General features: G+C 34.8%; 1 non-coding gene across 1 annotated transcript; it reads right to left on the bottom strand.

The window, feature by feature from the left end:
* Window positions 1-12,397: 12,397 nt before the first annotated feature.
* On the bottom strand, window positions 12,398-12,501 carry LOC120089604. Its single transcript, XR_005485277.1, has one exon. It is a non-coding gene; the product is annotated as a small nucleolar RNA R71 (small nucleolar RNA).
* Window positions 12,502-12,622: the final 121 nt, after the last annotated feature.

Raw genomic sequence — 12,622 nt, 5'->3', positions numbered from 1 at the left:
TCAACGCTATGAAAATCATTCATATTCAACATTGTGATTCACCTTCCTCAACTTTAGCAATATTGCGATGCTGGTCAAGACGGCTCAATTCTAAAATCATGCACTCAAATCCTTCCTTCTGAAGCGTCTCAACGCCAACCTTGAATTCTGAAAGCCACTCGTCTTGTCACAAATATTTCAAAATTCACAGAGATAGTGTTAAGAAACGACCTTTGGCCCTGTTAATGTTGTCAACAATCTATTAAAAGACATTATTTTGTTTAGAGCAAAACGTATTTCAACTAATTTTTTCTTAGATCTAACAATAAAGAACAATGAAGAATTTTAGCAATAGGCAAGATGCTCGATTAGAGTTTGTATTTCCTATTCAAAGGTTGGTTAATCCAATTGTAGGGTTATTAGAATTGATCTCAGTTGTATTTTTCTTTGGATGTAAGTATTCTCTAGTCCTTATTCTTAATTTATTCATAATATTGTCATATTTGATTGACTAAATGGTGATAGAATTGGCTCATATATATAATTTTTTTGTGGCTTTTCACGTAGCTCGCATAATAAATTATAGGGATTAAAGAAAATAATTGGTTTTGTAGGTATCTTGCTCTTGATTGATTTGTCTTGGTCTATCTCAAAGTGTCTAATGCTTTTATATAACTAATATGAATAGTTATCATACCCAGTTGGTTAGGTATTGAGTTTTGACTATAATAAGTAAACCGGGTTTTTTTTAATGAGAAGATTCATTTGTTTTGTATGCCTATTGATTGATTTTATAATTGGATTAAATTGTATCTTTGGTTAGAATGTTTGATAAGATTTAATTTCTCTATTGCAGTTATTTACTACTGATTGACAAGAGTTTTTCGTCAACTCTTGATCAAATAATTACGTTTCTACCTTAAATGTAGTAGTGATGATACAGGTTAAATTCACAGGAAACTGACATATTTCAAAATTAGAATGTTTATGGCTAGAAGTAATCAAAGGAGGATTTATGATTTGATTTGATTGCAACGAAAGTAAATTGCATAAAAAATAAATGAAAGTAAGAAAGTTATGATAATTATGGAAAAAGACTTAGCTTGGGTTTAATTAAAATTTTTCCTAGTACACTTAGTCATCAAATTCTCTTAACATGATTTCAATTATTTGTTTGCATTTGAAAAAATGAATTAGAGAAGCTAATTAACTAATTAGCCCAATTGAATAGATGAAACGGATGCTTATCTAAATGGCCTAATTGCATTAATATCTAGGGCAACATTGAGTTTGAATATTTAAAAAGAAAAATCATGATTAAACATTCAATCGATTTCCTTCTAGGTTGATTAGAGCAATGTTCATTGTCATGAACAATAATTTACTAGCTAACCTAACCTTTTACTTCTTTTAGATCTAGAAACTTAAGCAATTGTAAATCAAAAGCGGCAAATCATACAATCATATATGTTCGTTAGACAATTGCTAGATAAAACAATCATAATCTATTAAATCCAAAAAGAAGTCAACAAACAAACAAAACTAAGTACAAACCCTCACAAGTTTACATAAAAGGGAGAAAATCCTACAAATTCAAGCTAGAACGAGTACCTTAGCCCATAAATGACTTCATGATTGATGGGGACAAGCTCCCAATCATTAAAACAATCATTAAGTGAGAAAAGAATAAGAAAAATGTAGAGGAAAATGGTTTGACGGCTGGATCTTGACCTAAAAATCGAATGCTCTATTTATAGATTTCATCAGTGCTACGACATCTTGGGACATCGCTGCAGGTTGTGCTGTTTGGTATAACTTTATACTAGGATTAATGAATCAACTACCAATCGAGAACCCAATATTCACCATAAAACCTTATGATCTTACAGAAAGTCGTACTTTCTGAAAAGCGATATAATATAGATTAATTTAAGGAAATTGCTTTAGCCTTGAATAGGAAAACCAAAGTTCAATCTTAGAAAGTCTCGAGGGGTTAGAAGATTGGTACCAAGTGTATAGGGATGACCTTCTGAACATGAGGGTCTTACCCCAAGGATAAAAGAGGTTTTCGTTCCTATTATTTTCTTCTTGTTTTTCCGCATCTAATTTAGAACATCGTGTATGGATCCTGTTGGTGCTGATGTGCATGTATGACATTGTCCATCCATCAAAGTACAGAGCACCATGGCGCTACAAGCAAGCATTATGATGCTATCTTGAAAATAGGCATACTGGAAATGGCATCACATCGTAGCGCATAGCAACGTTCTAGTGCTGCCACCACTGCTCAGCTACTGAAAAATGTGCATACCCTAGTACCGCAGCACTATGCTGCATAACCTCAAGAGCATTTCATAATTTCATATCTTTTCTTTGTTAAATGTTTCCAAAGCTCAATTTTGGTTTGTTTTAGTTCCATTATAGATTTAATACTCGATTCTATCTCTCAAGTGCTCATACCTGTAAAATCACTAAATAAACATAAAACTTAGGATCAACCTCGAATAAAGTGAAGTAAGATAGTACATTTTTGGTGCATCAACTACTTATTTATTTTTCCTTTTTGAGCTCACTAAACCAACCATTCTCCCACCCCTACCCCCCTCCCCATTGTTACCTTTTTCTAAAAAAATTAATTTTGAGAACTTGATTTTCTAGTTCCTTTGGTATATCAGCTAGACTATAGCATTTCTACAAGTACTTACTATATGAAGTTGGTATTTAACTTCAATTTTCAAACTCAAGAAATAAATCATATGAAAAAATTACAAAGGTTACAAAATTTCGATAACAAAAAACGAATAGAATCTCAAGATTTTGTGAAATTCAATAGCTAGTCGAGGCAAGTTTACAACGTAGTACCTCGAATACAATCATTAGCTCTGTACAAGTTGAAAGAAGATTACAATGATCATCTCAATAAGATACAACTAGTAAATTCTGATAGAAGATCGTCCTTGAACTATCTGAATCTGAAAAAACTCTTAAATACTTGCTCTCAACTCATTAAAGAAAACGAACAGGAAAAGTCGGTGAGTTTCCTTAACACCTCCTGCAAACCGATGGCAATTGCAACAACAACATTAAGCTTGCTCTTTAATTTGTGAAAATTAGTAGCTGACAACGGTTTAGTAAGAGTATCAAGTATTAATTCAGATGTAAGAAGGTGACGAATTGTAATCTTCTGCTTGAACACCAAATCTCAGACATATTATATATCAAGTTCTACATGTTTTGTCTTAGAATGTAAAATAGGATTCACAATTAAATGTACTGCACTAAGATTGTTACACCATAAAGTAGGAGGGTGAGATAAATCAATACAAAGTCAAAAGAAAATGAATTCATACCATTTCAATGGATACCAGGGCAAGACATCTATATTTTGTTTCTGTGCTTGAACGAGATATAATCGACTACTTTCTGGAATCCCAAGTAACCAAGTTAAACCAAAGAACACACAAAAAACCAGAAGTAGATTTCATATCATCAGGATCTGATGCCCAATCAACATCAGTAAAACCATAGAGAATTAAATCATTAGTGTCTTTAAGTAATAAACCATGAGACGAAGCACCTTTCAAATAATGTAAGATATGTTTAACTAACTACCAACGGAGAGTAGTTAGTGAGTGCATGAATTGACATGCGTTGTTAATACTGTAAGAAATTTTTGGATGTGTGAGTGTAGCATATTGCAATGCACCAACTATACTTCGGTACATATGAGGATCATCAAATTTTTCACCTTGATAAGCAGACAGAATATGGCCACTAACCATAGGTGTGGCAATCAATTTTGCCTCAACCATCTTGGTACATTTTAAGAGATCTAAAATATCTTTGGACGGAGAAAGAAGCATACCTCGAGTAACAGGGTATGAAATCTCAATCCCAAGAAAATAACTAAGCTTGTCAAGATCTTCTAAAGCAAAAGTAGAATGCAGAGAATTGACTAAAGCATCTAATTCATGTGAAGAGCTGATCATGATAATAATATCATCAATATAGATTAAAATATAACAACAAGCAGTAAAGTTAACACGAAACAGAAAATAAGTATCAACTTGGGAAGTTATAAAACCAAGATGATGTAAACAAGAGCTCAATTGCTCATACTAGGAACGATGGGCCTGTTTTAATTCATAAAGGGCTTTCTTGAGATGATTCTAAGCTTGCGACTGAGAGACTCGAAAACCCGAAGGTTGGTCCATATAAACTGATGGAACGAACACATGCGCAGCAGAAGAAAAATGGATCTAAAGTACTCTAATTAGATTAATTATAAAGATAAGCATGCATGCAATCAAACAAGTAAAAGGGGAATAGAACACAACCTTTGTAGTCTTTAAATCTTCTCCAAATTAGCTCCAATCTCCTCATGAATGGTTCATAGACCACCACGAGAGTCTTCTCGACTATTCTCCGGCCTTAGAATGGGATGTTGGAATTCGGTAAATGACTAATTTGGAGAGGAAAAAGCTAAAGCTTTGAGAGAAAAAGGGATGAGATTATCGCATAATCTCATCTAAATCCATTATGGCCAAGAGATCTTCAAAAGCATTAAACACTCCCTTTTAAAGACCATTACATGCAAACATGCAACTTTGAGTTTGATGAGAATTTGACACTAAAAAATCCACTAACTCAAAAAATGGGATTTAGTGTGACAAGTGTCTTCAAATGAAAACAACACTTAACTATGCAAAAGTTGGCATTTTCCACTAATAAATATTGGATCTTTCCACTAACTTGGTCAAAGTTTGACTCTCAAAGTCCAAAGTCAACAAATTTGACTTTTTAACTTTCAAAAATAAAAAATCAATAATTTGACTTCCATTGCATTTATTATCAAGTCAACAAATTGGCTTTTAATGCAATTTTGACCAAATCCATTTAGTTTCAAAATTAATTCTAATAATCAATTTTAAAATTAAATTAATATTAAATAATTAATTAAACAATTTAATTAATTTGATACAATATTAAATCCAACACTTATCCCAATTTATTTGAATCACTATTCATAATCTTGATATTTAAATCTTATTTAAATATCTCATACTTTCTCTCTGTTTATGTTTAATTCACAATTAAACATTAGGTTAAATATATCGTATATATTTAATACTTTGCTCCAAAAATCAAATTTGAACACTTCAAATTCGTTCGTCACGTTGTTCTTGTTGGGGTTGATGCCCTAAATCTCATAAGGTCCTGTATGAACAAACATTTTTTGATTTAAAGTATATGATATTTTATTCACATTGTGTATGAAATATTTGATATTTTAGTTGCATTAACCACAAACCAATAAATAAGATCCATGGTTATCGTTGTAACTTAAACATATATGTGGAGACATACAAGTGGATCGTGTTCAAGTGATAACCTAAATGGTCTGTAGTATATGGATAAGGCTGGGTACCTTATCTTGATGACACGACGAGTATGAGCCTGCTTTGTAGGTGTTACAAATGTTGTAAAGTGATACAAATGATCTGATCTTGATCATTCGTGTATTAGACATACGAGCGGGGATATTTTATACAAAAGAGTTTGTATAAGACCGGACCATGAAAATTTTAATCTCATTATATAACGCCATTCATAATTGAGACTTTCATTTCACTAGGATGACGATAGGTAACATGACCTTAATTCTGAGTGAGTTGTGAACTTCTGCCTATGGGGGTAGTCCTTTAATTTGCATAGGTGAGAGTGGCCAGATTACCGACTTAACAAGCCTACCATTTTGGTGATTCGTCTGATTGGGGAGCTGGAAACTCAGCTACACCAGATGGAATTCACTCCTTCCCCGAAGCAGGGGTAAGTAGATAAATTTCTCCCTTAAGGGTTGATTTCGGGTCTTGAACAATGTGATACCACACCTTCTTTTGGCCCGAGAAGGATTTAGTCATAATGAGACTATGATCTATTGTTCATTAGAGGGATCAGTGGTATTTAAGGAGTTAGATGTAACTACGGGGGAAAAATGGTAATTTGGCTCAGCTGTACTTACAAGCGATTTGTGAAGGATCATCGTATTGTTGATTGGTTATATACAATGGACACAGAAATATATCTGTAGTGGGAAGAGTATAGCTATCGGTCTTTAATGGAGTGTCCGACAATTAACGGATGGTGGATAATGTGATTAAAGAATTTAATTGGTTAATCACGTACTGTTGGAGCTTCAAGCTACAGGTCCATAAGGTCCCCTTGGTAGCTCAATAGATTTAAGTTGAGAATCAGTTTTTGGGTTAATTTGAAATGTTCAAATTTATAAAAGAGAATTTGATTATATATGATATAATTAAATAAATTAAATTATATATGATATAATTGACATAATGTATATGATACATTAGAGTTTGATTGGAGGAACTAATATTTGAATATGATTCAAATATATTTTCTATGAATAAGATTCATAGCTATTAAATTTAATATGAATATAATTTATATTAAATGCCATAAAATAGAGAAAAAAAAACTATGGTTTATATATTGTATATAATGCAATATTAAAACTATAGGTTATAAATATAATATGATAAGTTAGTTATCATATTTATTTATATTTATTAATCATTTGATAATTAACTCCTTTTTCTCCATAACTACCCTTAGTGGGTAGTTATTTGGTTTTATGAAAAAAGTGGGATGAATGAAAATGTTTTTCGATTTATTCTACGAGACATTAAATTCACTATCGAGTAACTACACGATTGCTTGAGAGACTATACGATAGCATCATTATCTACACGATCAAAAAACTTGTCTATGCAATAGACTTGTTCATTTACACGATAGTGTTGTTTGTCTTATTGATTGTCTTCCTCCCCAAACTCTAAACTTTTCCTCTAACCAAAATTAGCCAGAGCCCGCAACTCTTGGATTCTCACACCAAGAATAACAAGGGGTCTAATTGGTAGTGTCTGTTTGATTCGAGGATCGAGTTACTGCTTGCTGTTTGTTCAAGGGAGTTCCCAAGTTGTTCGATGCATTCGTGAACTAGTTCGTTTGAGGGATTACTTGAAGAAGGATCCTTCAAAGGTATGCGTTGATTCATAATAGGTTTTGGACAATCCGTTTCCACTCAAAGGTTCTCTGTAAACGGAGTTCCTTCAATTGGTATCAGAGCCAGGTTGTTTCTTGATTGTCAAATTCCATTTGCTGTATTGAATTTCGTTTACAGTTTGGTGGGTTTTATGTTTCTGCAATGAGTTTAAGTGTTAAATGTTTGTGGATTTGTTGATGGACGTTTACGGGATAGTTGTCTCTGTTTAATGCTTTCGTTTTACTTTTACAAAAGATAATTGTAAGGGCCCCTGCGTTTTTGGACATAATTTTGAGTCTGTATTCTTTTTAAGTTTTTGAGTCATTCGTGAAGAAGCCTCAGATGCAAAGAGTTTCAGTTCGCTTCGATGGAGAAGACGAAACTGTTGGGATTGGTGCCTTAATTCTCCGGGAGTCTCGTAGTTTGTAAACTTTGTACACATTATTATTAATAAAATAAAAGTTATTTTATTTTCATTTACTCATATCCAATAAACAAAGATCCATGGTTATTTTATGTAAACTTAAGCATGTATATGAGATATACAAGTGGATCATGCCTTAGTAATAAACTAAATGGTATGTGGTATAAGGATAAAGAATGGATACCTCATCCTGGTGACACTACAGATAAGGTCCGCTTTGTAGAGGTTTACAAGTGTTATAAACTACTACAAATGGTTTGATCCTGACCATTCATGTGAAGACATGCCAGCGAGGTGTCTTATACAAAGAGTTTGTATAAGATCAGACCATGGGATGATTAGTCTCTGTATATAACGTCATTGATAATTGAGATTTACATCTCACTAAAATGACCATAGGTAACATAAACTTAATCCTGAGTGTTTTGGGAACTCCTGCCTATGAGGGTGGTCCTTTGATTAGTATTGGTGAGAGTTGCTAGATTGCCAACTCAACAAGCTTACCTTTTTTAGGATTTGTCTGATTGGGGAGCTGAGAACTCAGTTACACAAGATAGAATTCACCCCTTCTCCGAAGTAGGGTAAGTAGATAGATTGCTCTTTTAAGGGTTGATTTCGAGTCTTGAACATAGTGGCCACACCCTTTCTTTGGAAGAGAGGACCCAGTCATAGTAGGACTATGACTTATTGTTCATTAGAGAAATCAGTGATACTTAAGGAGTTAGATGTAACTACAGGGGCAAAACGGTAAATTAGTCTAGCTGTACTTACGAGCGATCTATGAAGGGTTATCACACTGTTGATTGGTTAATATGGACATAGAAATATATCTGTAGTGAGAAAAGTGCAACTGTCGGTCTTTAATGGAGTGTTAGGTAGTTAACGGATGGTGGATCTCATGACTAAAGAGTTTAGTCAGCTATTCATCTACTGTTGGAGCTTCAAACTACAGTTCCATAAGGTCCTCTTGGTAGCTCAATGGATTCAAGTTGAGAATAAGATTTTGGGTTGATTTGAAGTGTTCAAATTAACAAGAGGAAATTCAATTATATATGAGATAATTGGTGTGATATATGAGATACAACAAGTGGAGGAATTAATGTAAATATGATTTACATTAAGTACCATAAAATAGAAAAAGAACTATGGTTTATATGTTTCATGAGATGAAATATTAAAACTATAGGTTATAAATATAATATGATATGTTGGTTATCATATTTATTTATAATAAATTAATTATGTGATAATTAATTCTTTTTCTCTAATAACCAATTGAATGAGAGGTTATTGGAAGTTTTATGGTAATTTTGAGATAAAAGGAAAATGGTTTTCATAAATTAGAAGTTGCCTCATTCGGAAAGTACTCACAATCTAAGCTATCAAGTGAAAAAGTTTCACTAAGCGATAGCGTTGAGAAACTACATGATTAGCTAAGTGATCACTTACCTTTGACTATACGATAGTTAATCAGTTGATCGTTGCTACACGATCGAGTAGCATAGTCTATGTGATAGGCTGTTATTTACTAAACGATCGAGCACATCGTCTATACGATAGACCAGTTTCTTATCTCCCACTTGGTCGATCGTCTACTCGATCGTAGTCCTCCAGTCTCTTCCTCAAGCCAAGATCAGACAGAGCCCACAACTCTTAGATTCTCACACCGAGAATACCAAGGTAAATCATTGTGTTGGTGTCCTTACGCAGTTTGTGAATCGAGTTGGACTTGATTGGGTTCGAGGAGCTGTTGGCTATTCGTGTTGCTCGTGTGTTGTTCGTTGCGTTTGAGTGTTGCTATTATTGGATGCATTAGAGACTGATCGAGGGATTCTTGAAGAATGGTTCTTCAAAGGTATGCATCCTCTATCCCTTATATCATCTTAAAGCATGCTGTAATTTCTGTATATACATGACCTGTTAGTTTCCATTTTTAGACTGTAATGGTTAGTGTTCAATTCGAATGGAATTTGGAACGATCCTTTCTGCTGCTCATGGAAATCCTCATGTTTGATCTTCTTCAATTGGTATCAGAGCCAGGTTCTTCTATATTCTAAATACCATTTCTACATTGAACTACTTTCATAGTTGTGGTGGGTTTTAAGGTTTCTGCCTTGCGTTTAAGAGCTAAATATGTTTGTAGATGTGTTGATGAATGTTTACGGGATGGTTGTCTTTGTTTAAAGCTTTCTTTACGTTTACAAAGTGTTAATTTGTAAGGGCCCCTGCGTTTTTGGGCATATTTAACAAGCAATCGAGTATGTATTCAAAGTGTTTGAAGTTTGTTTGAGTCGTTCATGATGAATTTTCAATGCATGAAGATGCAATTCTTATCGAGGAAGAAAACCAACGGTTTGTTGTATCGTATAGCCTAAGGTAAACGATTATTGAGATTTGGCTAAACGATCAGGTAGAAATGTTGTACCCATCGTGTAGTATTTACTAAATGATCGTAATTCCAAACGATGGGGTAAAGAGTTTACTCTCTCGTATAGTGTTGGTTGCTCGATCGCGTGGATGCTAGAGGTAAACGATCGTATAAAGCATTTGACGCTCATCGTTTAATAAAAGGTGCGCGCACTAAACGGTCGTGTAGTTCAGCATGCCTCATCGCATTGTCACTGACTACCCCATCACCAGGTATACAATACCTTGACGGTTGTTCAACGATCGTTTAGACGATTATTGATAACTTGTAGAAATACAAGTTATTGTGGCTCAAAAGTTGAAACAATTAGGGTCTTTAATGATAAAATCTCATCATTTATAGAGAAAACGCATGGAACTCGAACACTCTCAAACTCATGCAAAAGAATGTTTATTGTTAAAATACTACGACACTAATGCATGATATTGCAAGATCTCAACAAATATTCTAAGTGTTGTAGGCAAAGTCTAACGCATGGGGCATGCGTCGAAGGAATTCAATGCAGGGAAGATTCATTGATTGAGGCTGTTTGTGTCAAATCACCACTTGCCAGCATGGGCATCTAGAGCGGGCGACGTCTGAAAAGAATCTGAGTGTAAAGCGGCTGACCAGGGTATGGAATTTATTGCTGCCCATCATCAAGTTGGAGAAGACCGATGCCTATAAATAGAAGAAATCCCACCAGATGAACGAATCTTGGATCTTAGACCATTTACCTCATTGCATAATTATAAAATTTTAAGACCGCCAATCCGAGGAAATAGAATCGAATAATCTACCTGATTTTTGCTAGAGTTGTGCTGTGGTGACGAGAAGAACAAGAGGGAAGAAAACTGAGCTCGAGAGAGACATTTCTTCCAATTCTTCCATAAGTGGTTGTACACGAACTAGAATTGAGCCAAAGGGGACAAGAGATTATACTCTGTGGCTTGACTCCTTTCATTTCATCCTACTTACCATTTTCATCTTCTTAGTTGATTAAGTGTTGGTTTTGTAAAGATAATCAGTTTCTTTATAAATTCACATATTTGATCTATTATACTTTGCCACTCTTTATTTCTTGTTTATGTAGGATGCATCTATAACTTCATGCAAAATTCCATTTTGAAATGCTTAAACCATCTAAATTAATTAGTAAAAGTAGCTTTAGCTTAAATTATTCGAGAGAATAAGTAAGTCAGCATCAAGTTAAAAATGCTTAGTATATCTAGAAATAGACGCACTAGTGTTTTATTGCATCCTGTGATTGACGCATACATCCTAGAGATAGGTATTGTATGATATTCGCATTGAGAAGTGTCGAATAGAGTCTTAACGCATAAACGGGGATAAACAAGTCATCTCATTCACATTATATTCTTGTTCGTGTACATTTAACTTAGATCGACGCATATCACCTGCATCAAACTCCATTTTTCACACGACCCCTTATCCTTTACTTGACCCTTTTGTATCTTCTTGCACACACACAGCAGCTTAGTGTAAATAAATAATTTCTACATTTACTTAGGATATTTCTACAACAGTTACAACGTAAGGCCTGCGTTAGCTTTAATCTGAATCCCTGAGTTCGACCCTAGACTTACCAGGAAACTAAGTTGGATTTATACTTGGATCTGAGTCAGGAAAACTTGAACGTCTATAGAGGAGTGTCATGCATCCAGTTGCACATCACTAACGCATCAACACGTCACTAACGCGTCATAAACACATAAATGCATCATTCATTTTTATACTTTTCCAATTACTTTATACAATGCACTCCTAAGCTCGAATCACAAAATCAACGAACAAGTTTTTGGCTTCGTTGCTGGGGATTCAGTAACAAAACTAACCAGAGATTTTGCTTGTATCTTTTGTAGGAAAACTGCAGCTGAGGGAGTATTATGAGCTAATCTGAAGCTTGTAAACATTTATGAGTAGGGAAAGCACCCCTGAACTTGTATACGACCTCGAAGTTGAAAGGACCTTTCGACAAAGAAATCGATCTAATCGTCGCCGTAGGTTAAGGAAACAACTACTCAGACAATAAACCAGGCAACAACAAATGGCGGATGAACAAGTGAATCATAACTTAGCTCAACAGCTAGCCCACACTGCGCAAAATCCTATCATAATGGCAAATAGTAGTACGCGTCCCATGCGGGAGTATGCGTTTCTTGGGTTGTATGATTTCTCACCAAGGATCATATATCCAACGCCAGATGGGACAAGATTTGAGATGAAATCTGTGATGTTACAAATGCTCTAATCAGCTGGACAATTTGGGGGTGCTCGAAGAGAAGACGGTCATGCCCACATGAAATGTGTCCTAGAGACATGTAACTTGTTTGTGATTCCTGGAATCACTCTAGAAGCTATCAGGCTATCTTTATTCCCATATTCTCTGCGTGACAACGCAAAGTAATGGGTAAGTTCTTTGGAGCCTGGAGAGATCACGACCTGGGAAAAGTTGGTGGAGAAATTCATGTAGAAATACTTCCCACCCACCACAAACGCAAGGAGGCGAAGAGAGATCATGAACTTCGAGCAGGAAGAAGTTGAAACCTTGAGTGCCGCATGGGAGCGCTTTAAAGGATTAGTCAAGAATTGCCCCAATCATGGACTACCGTTAACCATCCAGATGGAGACTTTCTATGGCGGATTAAACAGAGCATCTCAAATGGCAGCCGACGCAACTACAGCTGGTGGTATCATGGACAAATCTTATAATGAAGCTAAGGAAATA

Source organism: Benincasa hispida, chromosome 10 (assembly GCF_009727055.1).
Source record: "Benincasa hispida cultivar B227 chromosome 10, ASM972705v1, whole genome shotgun sequence".
In the NCBI taxonomy this organism is placed as follows: Eukaryota; Viridiplantae; Streptophyta; class Magnoliopsida; order Cucurbitales; family Cucurbitaceae; genus Benincasa; species Benincasa hispida.
This window is presented reverse-complemented; position numbering and strand designations above follow the sequence as displayed.